Source organism: Lygodium microphyllum, chromosome 2 (assembly GCF_053477565.2).
Source record: "Lygodium microphyllum isolate KBCC chromosome 2, Lygodium_microphyllum_v1.1.10, whole genome shotgun sequence".
Taxonomy (NCBI): Eukaryota; Viridiplantae; Streptophyta; class Polypodiopsida; order Schizaeales; family Lygodiaceae; genus Lygodium; species Lygodium microphyllum.
Genome location: NC_141136.1, coordinates 61,149,883 through 61,164,781, shown reverse-complemented (window position 1 = coordinate 61,164,781; position 14,899 = coordinate 61,149,883).

Sequence of the window (14,899 nt, the reverse complement as noted above, 5' to 3'; positions counted from 1 at the left end):
AATTATTTACTTATGATTACTTTAAATCTCATTGGAGTCTAGTTGCCATAGAATGTGTAGATAAGTAGTGTTTTGAAATCAAGTCTTTGAAAGGAATACATGAAAATACTAATATATAAGTTGAATAATCACAAGGCTCCTTGATTGTTTAAACTTTTGTTTGTTATAAGTATTCTAAATTTTATTATTTTTAAATATTGAGCTATGAAAATATTGAATGAAGTCCTACAAAAAAAATCTCATATGTCTTTAGATCTAATTGTATAAATGGAGTATATACACGTTGTGATAAGTTTTTTATCAAAATATATCAAGATACTTGATTTCATAAACTACCATAAATAATTTATATAATTTTTTGTAGATTTCTCATCAAGATGATAGTCATTCATATAATTGGAGGATAATTGCAAATACCAAAATATTTTTCAAGTTATTATTTGTAGATCGCTTATCAAGATGATAGTCATTCTTATGATTGGAGGATAATTACAAATACCGAAAGAATTTTCAAGTTTATTTATTTTAATGATGACAATTTTATAAAGGCAATGTGAAATTTATTTACATTTAAGATATTATTTTATTCAAAAGATATTACATACATATTATATATAACTTGATGTATAAACTTATCCATTTGTCATTAAGTTGAAATGCAAATAAACATGGCAATTTGATATCTTTATTTTGTAAATCTAGCCTCACTTGATGTAGGATACATGATAATCTAACCTTTAGTATTGTAATAATATCCTCATTGAGCTAAACATTAAGATCCACTATAGGATATTTGTTAAAGTCCTCAAGATTCTAATCCAAATAAACTAAACTACTACCAACATAATGCCATCTATTGTAATAAAAGCTAAGGATGAAATTTTGAGTATCAAGTATGTATTTGTAAGCAATAGAGTCTTGATCTATCATACAAATTATATTACCTTCTATTATGGTATCCCCACCCCTCATCAACAAATTGTAATACATGATCATGTGCCAATCTCTTGAATGATAGCATGGCCTTTGATTTTTTTAATCTTAACATTGAAAAAGAAACTAGTAACACATAAATAAGAATAAATAAAGTATTCTCGCTTAGCCTCCTTGAGATATTAGATGATTGTAAATACCGAAGATTTATCAAGTTTATTTATTTTAATGATGAAAATTTTATAAAGATAATGTGAAATATATTCAAATTTAAGATATTATTTTATTTAAAATATAATAAATTAAAAAATAACATTAAACTAACATTCTTTTATTTCAAATGTGTAATATTTTTTCAATCATTATTACAATAGTGTGCATGTTTAGTAGATGTTTGGTATGTACAAGCAAAGCTTTTCAAGTATATACTTTTCAATTACATACAACAAGAACAAAGAGAAAAGAAGAAAACTGATAAGGAGATGGTAGAGAGTGTGAAAGTAGAGAAGAAGAGGCCCTCAACATCCAAGGTAACCAAAGCATCAAAGAACCGCAAAAGAACTCCTAAAAATGATGTTCCTTACAAAAGAAATAGATTTTGTATATTGTCTTATAAAACCTCATGTATATAGATCATGAAAAAAGTAAATATGAACTTCTTGTAATATCTGAGATTATATTTATATTAAAAGAAAATATGTAAAGAATCGACATAGATGTTTACCATTTAAGAAGTGAAATCAAATATACATACATATTATATATAACTTCATGTACAAACTTATCCATTTGTTATTAAGTTGAAATGCAAATAAACATGGCAATTTGATATCTTTATTTTGTAAATCTAACCTCACTTAATGTAGGATACATGATAATCTAACCTTTAGTATTGAAAGTCCACAAGATTCTAATCCAAATAAACTAGACTACTACCAACATAATGCCATCTATTGTAATAAAAGCTAAGGATAAAATTTTGAGTAGCAAGTATGTATTTGCAAGCAATAGAGTCTTGATCCATCATACAAATTATATTGCCTTCTATCATGGTATCCCACCCCTCATCAACAAATTATAATATATGACCATATGCCAATCTCTTGAATGATAGCATGGCTTTTAATTTTTTTTATCTTAGCATTGAAAAAGAAACTAGTTACACAAACATAAGCATAAAAAAAGTAATCTGCTTAGCCTCCTTGAAATATTAGATTTTAATGTTCTCTATATCTCAAAATTATTTTACATATATAACTCTCAATAGTAGCTACTTGGTAAAGACCACTCAAGGCTTATAAAATCAAGTAAAGAAAGCAAGGATATTCCTCTCCATTAGCTATTATGCATGCAAAAAATATAAAAATAGTCATTTAAAAAATTCCATTCTCTATAAGTTGTGTTTTTCTCCTACCTTTGTATATTTCTTCTCCAATAAAACCATGCATAACATCAACAACAGACTTGACGAGTTACCATTTTTCAATATTAAAATTATAGATATCATAAGATTTTTTAAAAATATCAATACTAAATTTATTTTTTTAAAATATTAAAATAAAATAATTACATTTTGATCTATGCAATGGAGTACTTGAGACTCTAGGTTCCACATGCAACTCTCTCTATATAAATACATATTGTACTAAAACTTCTTTCATGCTATTCTTGTTTACTCCAAGTCTAAAATCTTCGATCCTACCCTTCCAAATAGAGATAAAAGAGCTCGCACATCTCTATCTTTTCCTACGTTTTGCTTATTACATAGTAATCCAAGTACCTTTGTTAATAATAGTAGGAATTCATCTTTGATCCATTTCAAATGAATTAAATATAAATATGGATGTGATTTTAGAGCTTGGATGCCTTGTTGAAGATCGAATTTCTATATTCATGGCAAAGAGAGAGGGGAGAGAGAAATAAGCTTCCAACAAGAAGAAAAGAGATGAGAACAATAAAAAAAGGGTGGAAAAAAGATGAGTGCTAAGCTTTTTGGTAATTTGAATTTAGTTTCAACTATGATTATCATACGATAATCAAATATGTCATTAATGTAAAGTAGTCGAGATCTTATATCACTAATGTAAAGGATATCATAATCACAATTATAAGATGATGAACACAAATATTTATAATAAAAATTCATAGTAACATTATATCTATATCTATTAATAAAATTATTTTTTAGTTTTTCAAAATGAAACTTCAATTACAAAGGTTTTATTGTGATGACAAGCTCAATACGTGTGGACATTGATGATGGACTACCTAGTTTAATGGGTCCATGCATCTACACTTAGCATGTTGGTGGTTATTATGATCCTCAAATAGTTTCCCACTAACTTATTATTTGTTATATTTGATTTGTTACAACTATCTACAACTAGCATAGTTAGAGTGTCAGTCGATTAGTCCTAAGGAATCCACCATATAAAACATGTAAGATACCACATGAGTTCAAAAGAAAGGATATGATATTTAGTAAAATTTAAATGATTATATTTACAAAAATAATTTTTAAATTATATTTTAGAAAAAAATCATAAGTTTAGCAAAGTAAATGGGGTCATTTTAAACCCTTATAGCATGTAAAGAAGGGTATTTCTTAATATACTTTAAACATATGTTATATAGATGATTTCTTATAGGTGGACTCCTTGGACAATTAGTATAGTTAGTTATGTATTGTTTGACTTAGTAGGCTACTTTTTAAAAAATTGTATCTTATCTATACCTTATGTACATTGTATTGTATGAGAAAGGGAAAAAAAAACAACAAGAAAATATGTTGTCTTCCATTTCTCTTCTTGTGTTCTTGAGTGAGCTTCCTCTTGTGTGTATTATATATGTTCGACATAATAGCTCAAGAAAGTCTACCACCATGTGATTCTTGACATGATGACAGAGTAGTGCTACTAAGAGGGGTTGGTTTTGAAGGTTGAAGTGCAGGAGAAGGAGCAAGATTTCAAGCAAACAAGAAATCGATAAGAAGCTTGCCCATTCTCTCTCTCTTTTCCTTAGATAATGCCTATGGAGACACCCAAAGTAGGGCAATTGCTATTTTTTTGGCCATTTGAGGTCATTTTGGGTTCCATTTTAGCTTCGTAAGATTTTGGACAATAATTTCAGGGTATATAATAATTTCAATTATATTGATCATTTTAGCTCCGTAAGATTGTGGACAATAATTTCAGGGTATATAATAATTTTAATTGTATCGATCATTTTTAGGTGTATAGATTACAGATTTCAAATCTGTAAGTTTTGAAGTAATTTCCAATAAGCAAACACAAGGTTTATCTTACAAACAATATACAAATTGTATGTATTGTTGAGCAAGTCATGAAAAAGTATGTCTATTGTACTGTTGTATACATTCTATGAAAGGTTGCCGAAGATCTGCTTGCTATTTAGTACTCAATTTTATGTTAATGGTTGAGAATAGTATAAATCCTATTATTAGAAACTAGACAAGAATAACAACCCATCATGGAAGTTTTATATGGCAAACTTTTTAATTGAAAAATGCCTCTATGGGTTTGTTTCATGTGAATAAAAAGGAGCTAGAGCTAAGTAATAATATGACTATAGAAAAATAAAAGGCATGGAAAGAATGAAATGCAAGAGAAGGTAATCAATGACTAGGGCAAATTAGAAATGTTAAAAATTCACATGCACCTTGCACAATATTTGAAAATATGATTTGAGTAAATACAAAGATATAGAAGATTCAACTTAAGTAAGCATTGAATACTTTGAAGAAAGAAAATATGTTTGTAAATAAAAATGTTTTAAGAAGCATTACAAATGCCATAGTAGCTATCAATGTAATACCTAATGATGACAATATGGTTTCGTCTACTTTAGATGGCCTTAATAATGAGAAGGCCTAAAAATCATTTATTACTTTTATGTATGTATAGAAGGCATTTCTAGATTTTGACGAGTTGGTCTCTCTCATGATCACTAAAGAGATCAATATGCAATGTGAATCATCTTTTAAAAATGGTGAAAAGATCTAGGAATTTTACTCAAGTTTAGGAATGGAGCATGGTAGATTCTCTTCAATAGGCTATGGTATAGGGCATGCTAGTGATAACCAACAAAATAAGTTAAATTAAGAATTTATGACATGTAGATTTTAGAAGGCCATGGTAATTCCAAAGACAAGGGGAGATCTAAAGAAAGAGGTGGATGAAAGAATAGAGGTTTTACCAATTATGGTATTATTTGTCATTACTATAGAATAATAAGTCATATTATTACATTTATTTTTTTAATAAGAAGAATAACAATGACAATGACAAGCTGCAACAAAGAAACTGTGTATTGTCTTCAAGATAGAATGATTATAAAAATGAGTGTTTGTTTGTCATGTACTATATGATGAATATCATTACAAGAAAAGGGACATGTGATCATATATAGTATATTGATTTGCCTACATCTAATCATATGAATAGCCATGCTAAATGGTTTGGATAAATGTAAGGTTTACAAAGTTCAAGTTATAAAGAGATAGGTAATGATTCATATCATCCAATTTTACATATTGGAAAAGTTTCATTGTTTTTACATAATGGTCAAACAAAGTGTTTGTTAGATGTTATATATATGATATCCATTACAAAGAATCACTACAAGGATATAGGGGCATAGCAACACGTAGTTGCGATGTATATTAGCGGTGTCGCTATTTGCGTCATAAATAGTGATGGTACTCAAAGAAAAAAAAGTGGACGAAACCCAAGTGCAACATTTTGTCGCAAAGAGTGAAGGAGAGAGTGAAAGAGATCGTGTGTTTGGGAGGGAGAGGGAGACGAAGAGAGAAAGAGAGAGAAGGAGAGCTTCTCACTACTCTCGCTGTTGCCGCCACCGCCATTCGCGAAGAAGAGGTGGAAGTGCACGAAGGAAAAAGAGGGTCCGTTGCAAGGAGAAGACAATGAATCCATCCTCGGGCCTTTGCAGTGAGTACATTGCCCCCTCTTAGTTTGTTCTTGTTCATTCTTCTTTTCTTTTGTTTGTTTTTTTTGAGAATGAGATGCATTGAGGGTAAAAGAGAGGAAATGAGAGAGGGAGAGGAAGAAAGGAAAAGGAAGAGAGCACGAGAGAGAGAGAGAGAGAGAGAGAGAGAGAGAGAGAGAGAGAGAGAGAGAGAGAGAGAGAGAGAGAGATAATAAACATAAAAGATAATAAATAATGTAAGAAAGAGAGAGGGAGGAAGGGAGAGAGGAGAATGAGCGAGAAAGCACGAGGGGTGGAGAGGAACAAAGAGAGGGTTTGTCGCGAGGAGGAGACGAACAATTGATCCTTCTCTTGGTTTGTTCTTGTTCTTTCTTCTTTTTTTTTGTTTGTTTTTTCAAAGAATGAGGTGCATTGAGGGAGAAAGAGACAATATGAGAGAGGGAAAAGAAGAGAGAGAGAGAGAGAGAGAGAGAGAGAGAGAGAGAGAGAGAGAGAGAGAGAGAGGTTTGTATAGTTTAGGGATATAGATTTATAGAATTATCTATAAGTTAGTTAGTTTAGTTAGATACTTTGCTTTAAATTATTTATATTACTAATCAATGATTGAGAGAGTGAGTGAGAGAGAGAGAGAGAGAAAGAGAGAGAGAGAGAGGTTTGTATTGTTTAAATTGTTATCTATTCAAATAATTGATTAGTAAGTTGTTAGTAGGTTTGTTTGCAATTACTAAGTTTAGATTTATAGATTTATAGCCATGATTTCTAGTGGATTTAAAGAGAGAGAGAGAGGGAGGGAGAGAGGAGAATAAGTGAGAAAACACAAGGGGGTGATAGATTTATAGATTTATCTATTAGTTAGTTAGTTTAGTTAGATACTTTGCTTTAAATTGTTTAGATTACTAATCAATGGTTGAGAGAGAGAGAGAGAGAGAGAGAGAGAGAGAGAGAGAGAGAGAGAGAGAGGTTTGTATTGTTTAAATTGTTATCTATTTAAATAATTGATTAGTAAGCTGTTAGTAGGTTTGTTTGCAATTACTAAGTTTAGATTTATAGATTTCTAGCCATGATTTCTAGTGGATTTAAAGAGAGAGAGAGAGGGAGGGAGAGAGGAGAATAAGTGAGAAAACACAAGGGGGTGATAGATTTATAGATTTATCTATTAGTTAGTTAGTTTAGTTTAGTTAGATACTTTGTTTTAAATTGTTTAGATTACTAATCAATGGTTGAGAGAGAGAGAGAGAGAGAGAGAGAGAGAGAGGCTTGTATTGTTTAAATTGTTATCTATTTAAATAATTGATTAGTAAGTTAGTAGGTTTGTTTACAATTAGTAGGTTTAGATTTATAGATTTCTAGCCATGATTTCTAGTTGATTTAAAGAGAGAGAGAGGGAGAGAGGAGAATGAGTGAGAAAACACGAGGGGTGGAAGAGAAACAAAGAGAGGGTTTGTTGCAAAGAGGAGACAAAAAATCCATCCTCCTCTTGGTTTATTCTTATTCTTTCTTCTTCTTTTTTTGTTTATTTTTCTTGAGAATGAGGTGCATTGAGGGAGAAAGAGAGGAAATGAGAGAGGGAAGAAGAAAGGAAAAGAAAGAGAGAATGAGAGAGAGAATAAATATGAAAGATAACAAAGAAATGGGAAAAGAGAGAGAGAGAGAGAGAGAGAGAGAGAGAGAGAGAGAGGGGAGAGAGGAGAATGAGTGAGAAAACAGGAGGGGGTGAAGAGAAACAAAGAGAAGGGCAACAAAGAAAGAGAGAGAGAGAGAGAGAGAAAGAAAGAAAGAGAAGGGAGAGATCAGAACATGAAACGAAGAGTGCAAAGAAAGGGGAAGAAAACCAAGACTTTAGTTGACATTAATTTTGTTGATTTACAAGAGAAAAAATCCATTCTCAAACAAATCAAGAATGAAAAAGAAAATGAGAAAAAAAACCAATTGTTTGTCGTAATGTAGAAAAAATGGAAAACGATGATGGTCATGATGTTCAAGATTGCAAGGCGTATCTTAATCAGTGTGTCCCGTGCCCTTACTCTCAATGCAAGCTAGCAATCAGACAAAAGCGTCACTTGTCTATAGAATATGTTTGATGCTTTGGCGAGTTTCAATCGGAGATCATTGATTAGGCGATCTCAGACTTTAAGCAAATAGTAAGAAAAATGTGTATCAATCATGTCTTATATTATTTTTACAAACTAATTGAAAATCATATACAAAAACATTAGACGTGGTTTAATATTTATACAGAAAGGTGATGTCTCATCCCAAGGAGGAATGCACCTATTGTGGCCAATTAGAAGAGTTCGCGGGCATGCAATGGATGGAGTGCTTGAGCCAATCCACCACTTGGAAGGCATGACCCAGTCTATACTGTCAATACTAGAGGAAATAGGTAGCCTTTCAGACTTTCCTACAATCTTGGAGCTTGAGATACATAGAGGCAATGATCGATGCGTTGATACCCATGGATGCCGAGACATCTATCTGCTAAGAGAGGAAGCATCCATACCATTGAGGGCTGAAATGATGAACGGGTTGCCTCTTACCCATCCAACCTCCAATCCTCACTAAGAGAACTAAAGAGGGGCACCACCTAGCCAAAGAGAGGATGGGCTAGGACATCCCTATTCTCAAAGAGAATCAAGAAAGCCAAGACACAAATTTACAAGAGAGAATATATGTGCTAGACACCATATTGGAATATAAGAGAGAGAGATGAGAGGAGAGGGAGACAAGAGGAGAAGAGGTAGAAGAAGCTTGCCATTATGCTACATGGAATGAGAAGATGAGAAGAGAGGGAGATAATAGGAGAAGAGGTAGAGGAAGCTTGCCATTATGCTACATAATAAAAGAACTCACTCATAGCTTCCCTCAAAGAGATGAGGGTATTCTAGAATGCTCTCATGGACTTGTCATTCTCCCTCCTCCCTCTCTTCATTCTCCATGGGCTCTTTATATAGCCTTCATGAGGGATTAGATTAAGCTAATATTCTTGATTAACATAATCCTAGATGATGTATGGCATCTTTGAAAATATGGAGAGTAGTGGATGGGACAAGTCCCCACATTGGTCATCATGCAAGAAGCCAAGGGTGGTGGTAGACAAAATAGAGAAATGGAGCTAGATTACAAGAGGTGGATGCCCAAAGCACATTATTATAATATATTTACAAGAAGGATAGAGTGGAAAGTTGGTGTGGTGAAAGAGAGAAGAAAATTGCATATAGCCAGCAGTCAGCGCCTTCGTAACTTCAAATCCGTGAGGAATTTGGAAAAGGTTTCTTCTGCAACTTTGTAGACCAGATTGAAACCGATCGGTTTACGCGAGAATTTTCTTGAAATTCGCTTTTTCTTGGGAGTTATTGAGATTATAAAAAAGGGCTTCCAAAAGCTGCTTTGACTTTAGTATCCCATATGTATATAAATACATATAAGCATGTGACAAAAGGGGTCCATGCTTGTAAGCTTTTGTGCAAGATCCAAATGACACCATGATGTGGATATTGACTTGTGTGCAAGGGTGAGGTGTCCTCTAATGATGGTGATAGATTCCAAATCTTAGTGATGCAAACGGAGCCCATATGTAGTTGGAGGCTAGTCCTTTGAAAAATCTATGCATTCACTCAACTCCTAGGTGTAATCCATTTTCATCTTCACTAAGGTAACCATCCCATTTACCCTTTACATTGACATGCCTTCTAAGAACTTGTTCCCCCCATTTGCTAGAGTTATCATAATCGAGAAGCAATGTAGCATACCTAGTGCTTGAAGAGTAAACCTAAAGTGATATGGTAAGCTCTTGATAGGGGCTTTGGCCAAATTTTGTGGTAATGATCCGGGTTGTAAAAAGCCCGGATCATTAGCCCTCCCCTTAGGCTAGAGGTATTCATGCCTCTAGCTTGATAATGATGGTCCAATAGAGCAAGGAGGACTGCACCCCCTCATTGGTGGCTCTTCATTGAATGACTGCTCCAAAGTGTTCATATTTCTTTGAAAATAAGGCTTCAGTCGCCATCCATTTACCCTTGTCTTGTGAACCTTCCCATCCATGTCACCTAGCTTATAGCTGCCATTTGGATATCTCCTTATGACCATGAATGGCCCTTCCCACTTGAACACAAGTTTAGCATCCTTTCTGTTATCGAAGCGGTTATCATAGCGTAGCACAAGTGATCCTTCCCTTATGTGTTTGCTAGCCAGCTTCTTATTAAAGGTCTTCCTCCTCTCTTCAGCCTGCATGGAATAGTGTTGGACTGCTGCTTCTCTATCTAACTCTAGCCTCTCTAGATCCAAGATCCTTTCCTCTAACTTCTTATCTTGATTCTTCTCTTGACTGGCTACTAAAACACGCAAACTGGCCAGTTCCACCTCTATAGGAAGCAAAGCTTCTTGGCCATAGACGAGGTGAAATGGAGTATAGCCAAGCGAGGTTCTAAATGAAGTCCTGTAGGCCCAAAGAGCTGCATTCAATTTTTTATCCCAGTGCTTGGGGTGCATGTGTACCTGCTTGGTAATTATCTTACAAATCAGCCCATTCACTTTTTCGACCAAACCATTACACTGTGGATAGTAGGGAGTAGAATGCATGTGCTTGATTTTTAGCCTTTCCATTAGCTCCCCTACTAGGTTTGCCCTAAAACCAGGACCCCGATCCGAGATAATTTCCAAAGGTGTGCCAAACCTGCAACAAATATTTTCAAACACAAATTTTCCCACTTCTTGGGCTGTGATCCTACTAGTTGCTGAAGCCTCTGCCCACCTCGTCATGTAGTCCACTCCCATTATGATGTATTCCTTGCCAGATTGAGTTCGTGGGAGTGGCCCTATTGCATCAATCCCCCATTTCTCAAATGGGCCATATGTAGTTATGGGATTTTGTTCCTCATGCACTAGCTTCCTTGGTCCGGCCTTTTGGCAATCGTCACAAGTGCGGCACCAATGTTGCACATCTCGATGTAGACTAGGCCACACAAAACCGGCTTGGAGAATCTTCCTGCTGGTTATTTCTTGAGCAAAATGCCCGCCACAAACCCCTTCATGGCAGCTCTTAATCACATCTATAATCTCCTTTGCTGTTGGCACCCTTCTAAGCACTGCATCCTTTCCTTTGCAATACAACACATCATTTATCAAGCGGTATTTAGTGGCCTTAGTAGCTAGCCACCTTTTCTCACTCTTACTCATATGTGTAGGTGCCTCACCTTGCTCGAGAAAATAAAGCACATCTTGTAGTTGAAACTTGCCTTGAAACAAGGGAAGCTTTACGGCAATGATGCCCACCATTACCTCTTTCAATTTTTCAGCTGCTAGAGCATCTACCTCGCCATTTGCGCGCCTTGGCACAAAATAGATTTGGGCTTTCTGTAGCTTTCTCATGAGAGTTTTAGCTTCTCTCATTTTCACTGCTAAGTTATCATTTTTACAAGCCCAGATTCCTTTCATTTGCTTAACAACGAGCATAGAATCCCCAAAAACATTAAGCCGAGTGATACCATGTGAGAGACACCACCTCAAACCTAAAAGCAAGGCTTGATATTCTGCTTCATTGTTAGAATGGACATCCTCCAAGCTGATACCTTCTCCATAAAGTTTGTCACCTTCGGGACTGAACACCACTATTCCTGCTGCCGCTCTGTCTTTAATACGCTTGTAGGCCCCATCGAAGTAGAGGGCATGGGCATTCTCCACCCGTGGCGGCTCCTCAAGAGGAGGTGTCTCCTCTTTTACCTTTCCCTTCTCCTTTTCCTTCTTTTGATGGCATCTATGGGTCAACAAATCAGCTAGGCAAGCTCGAGTAGAATCCTCCACCTTGAAGGTGTAGTCAAACTCTTGGAGTTGTATCACCCACTTAGCGATTCTAGCTGAAACATCCATGTGCTGTAAGGCATAGGGAAAATGCTCTTCTGTCGTGATCACTGTGAATGGCCTAGGGAGAAGATAAGGACGAAACTTTCTTATAGCAAACATTAGAGACAAAACCATTACCTCGACCTTCTTGTACCCTCGTTCTGATGCTGTCATTACTCTACTAGAAAAGTAAATTGGTCTCATTAGTCCAATTTTAGCATCCTTTTGTATTAGTGCTGCCCCTAGAGCATTGTCCCCAAAACTCGGGTTGACAAAAAACTCTTGATCCCAACAAGGCTGTAAAATTATAGGAAGGGTGCTAAGAGCCTTCTTCACCTCGTGAAAGCATCTTTCGCTTTCGTCACTCCACAGGAGCTCCTCAGAGTGGGTTAACTGTTGCAATGGAAATATTAATTGGGAGAGGAGATGAATGAACCGCCCCATATATCGCACCTTCTGAATGAAAGAGGTTAGTTGCTTCACAGAAGATGGTGATGGCACCGCCAATAGGGCCTTAACTTTGTTTGGATCAGCTTCAATGCCCCTCTCACTTACGACATGCCCTAACAAAGTTACACTACTTTCGCCAATTCGACACTTCTCATGGTTTAATTGCCCCCCCATTTGTGCGAGTCGGTTGAAAGCTTCATCCACCTTCCCTAGATGTAGAGCCTTAGAACTATAAATACAAAAATCATCAATAAAGACCCTGATGGATTTCCCAAAATATGGCTGGAAGACATAATTCATGAATCGTTGGAAGGTAGCTGGGGGGGGCATTTGTTAATCCAAATGGCATTACTTTGTAAGCAAAACAACCCCAATGTGTAATGAAGGTGGTCTTCTGTTGATCCTCCTCAGCTATTCGGATCTGGAAATAACCTGAATACCCATCACAAACAGTGTATCTCTCATGCCCAGCCACCTCGTTGAGTATTTCATCCTGAAAGGGAAGAGGAAAGTGATCTCTCTTAGTTGCGGCATTTAGCGGCTTGTAATCCACATAAATCCTCCATTTTCCATTCTTCTTGGGTATCACCACCACAGGTGAAACCCACTCTGAATCCCCTATTGGATAGATAAAGCCTGCCTTTAAAAGTCGTTGCACCTCAGTGAGTAGAGCGTTTTGTTGAACTACTCCCAATCGTCGTAGTCGCTGCACCACTGGCCGTGCTCCCTCTTTTAGATTAATGTGATGTTGTACTGCTGTCACACCTGTGATGTGTTCATAATCAGAAATAAAAAGTGCAGAGTGTTTTATCACCACTTCCATGTAGGTTGCCTTCTCCTCAACTGATAGATCCTTAGCCAACATTTTTTCTAACCCCTCCTTCTCGACCTTTGGAAGCTGCTGCGGAATTTCACTACCAGAAGGCCCTTTTAATGTAATCCCCATCACTTCTAGAGAGCTTTCTTCCTCCTCATTAGAAGACTCTCCCTCTGTCATAGATGACCAACCCTCGCTGGAACTCCATTCATCAGCGGTGGTTTCTAACACAAGATCCTCCTGTCGGCCCTCCTTCATGTTGTAGATAGTGCTCTTCCATTTTTTATGCAGCCCCTTTTGTGGCCTGAGCTCTAAAGCCCCTGTCTCCCAATCTTTTCTGGCTTTCATTCCCATTAGCCATGGTCGCCCAAGAATGAGCGGATAGCCATCCCCCTTCACTGGCATCACATACATGTCAAGCTCCAGTTGCACTCCACACACCTTTACCTTGACTTTCTTTATAACTCCCAAACAATTTACTACCACATTGTTAGCCATTTTGGCCCCAAATTTAGTAGTTTCATTTACCTCTAATCCCAAACGATGCATCAACTTTTCCGTCATGACACAAATCTCTGCACCTCCATGCACATATGTCTTTGACACTCTCTGCCCATTGATTTCGGCTTCCACTAGAGGTACAATATCTTTCATCTTTCTAGCCTGGATTGCATTCACATGTCTATTCTTCATGGGTCTAATGCTTACCATCTTTGACCATTGTCGCCGCACTGTTGGAGATAGATGTAGTAATTGTGGCCATGAAATTTTTGGCCCTTGATTCCTCACATCAGCAAGCAAATCATAAGCTCTAGTACCTTTACCCAAGGGAAAATCATCTGGCTCAATGTGTCGGCGTGAGCGAGCCCTCCTCTTTTTACTGTTGCGAGTCTTTGCAGCCATTGATGACTCTGCCTCCTCTTCCTTGTTTTCAACCTCCTTTGGTGGTGTAGGCTCCATCTTCTCAATTCTCCGGGCTTTCTTCACCGGCATTGCTTCAACCTCTACTACTTTGGCCTTCCCTTTGACATCACTCTCATCTAAACTAATTATCCTAACATTATGATTCTCTGGCGGTTGGACAGGCAAGGGCGGCACCTCTGCAAGTGGTCGAGGATGCTGGAGAACTTGAACCAGTGGTGGAGGCCTTGGATTCAGTGGAACAAACCTTTCCCTAGGTGGTGTCACTTGTTGTCCCCTCCTTCTTGGTTGGAACCCATTTCCTGGAAAACGCCTGGGATGAGGGCAAAAGTACATACCATGGCCAGTCTCCCCACAATTATAGCAAACATACTCTCTTTCTTGTCTTCTTGGACCTCGATTGCCTTCATTTATGAGGGGAGGGGGCCGCACTCCTTGCACCAAATTTAATGAAAGGCTTTCGAGTTGATTAGTAATGCGTTGTAGGAGCTCTTGCTGTGGTATCTCTGGTTCAGGTGGGGCCTCTGCTATTTCTCTAGGCCTTTGCATGGTTGGTAAAACCTGTATGGGCTCAACTCCCCCCTTCACTTGGGCTTGATACTTCAATTTTCTATCTTTCTCTCTCGCATAAGTGACTGATTCTTCATATGATGTGGGAAACTTTCCTTTGACTTTCTCCCTTAGTAGAGGATGGAGTCCGGCTAGAAAACAATCTTTCTTAAGGCAATCAGGTACTCTTTCTCCCTCGGCTAAAGATGTTGTCCATTTATCCCACAATTTTATAAACATGCCTTCATAGGTTTGGTACTCCCCTGCTATGGTTTGGCAAAGATCTAAGAGTTGTCTCCAAATATCTTCAGGTGGCTCTGTATCTTGGTACTTGTGCATGAATGCGGTCTTGAGATTCTCCCAATTACCCCTTGTAGCCTCTGGGAGAGCTTGATACCACACTCGAGCATCACCCTTTAGAACTAA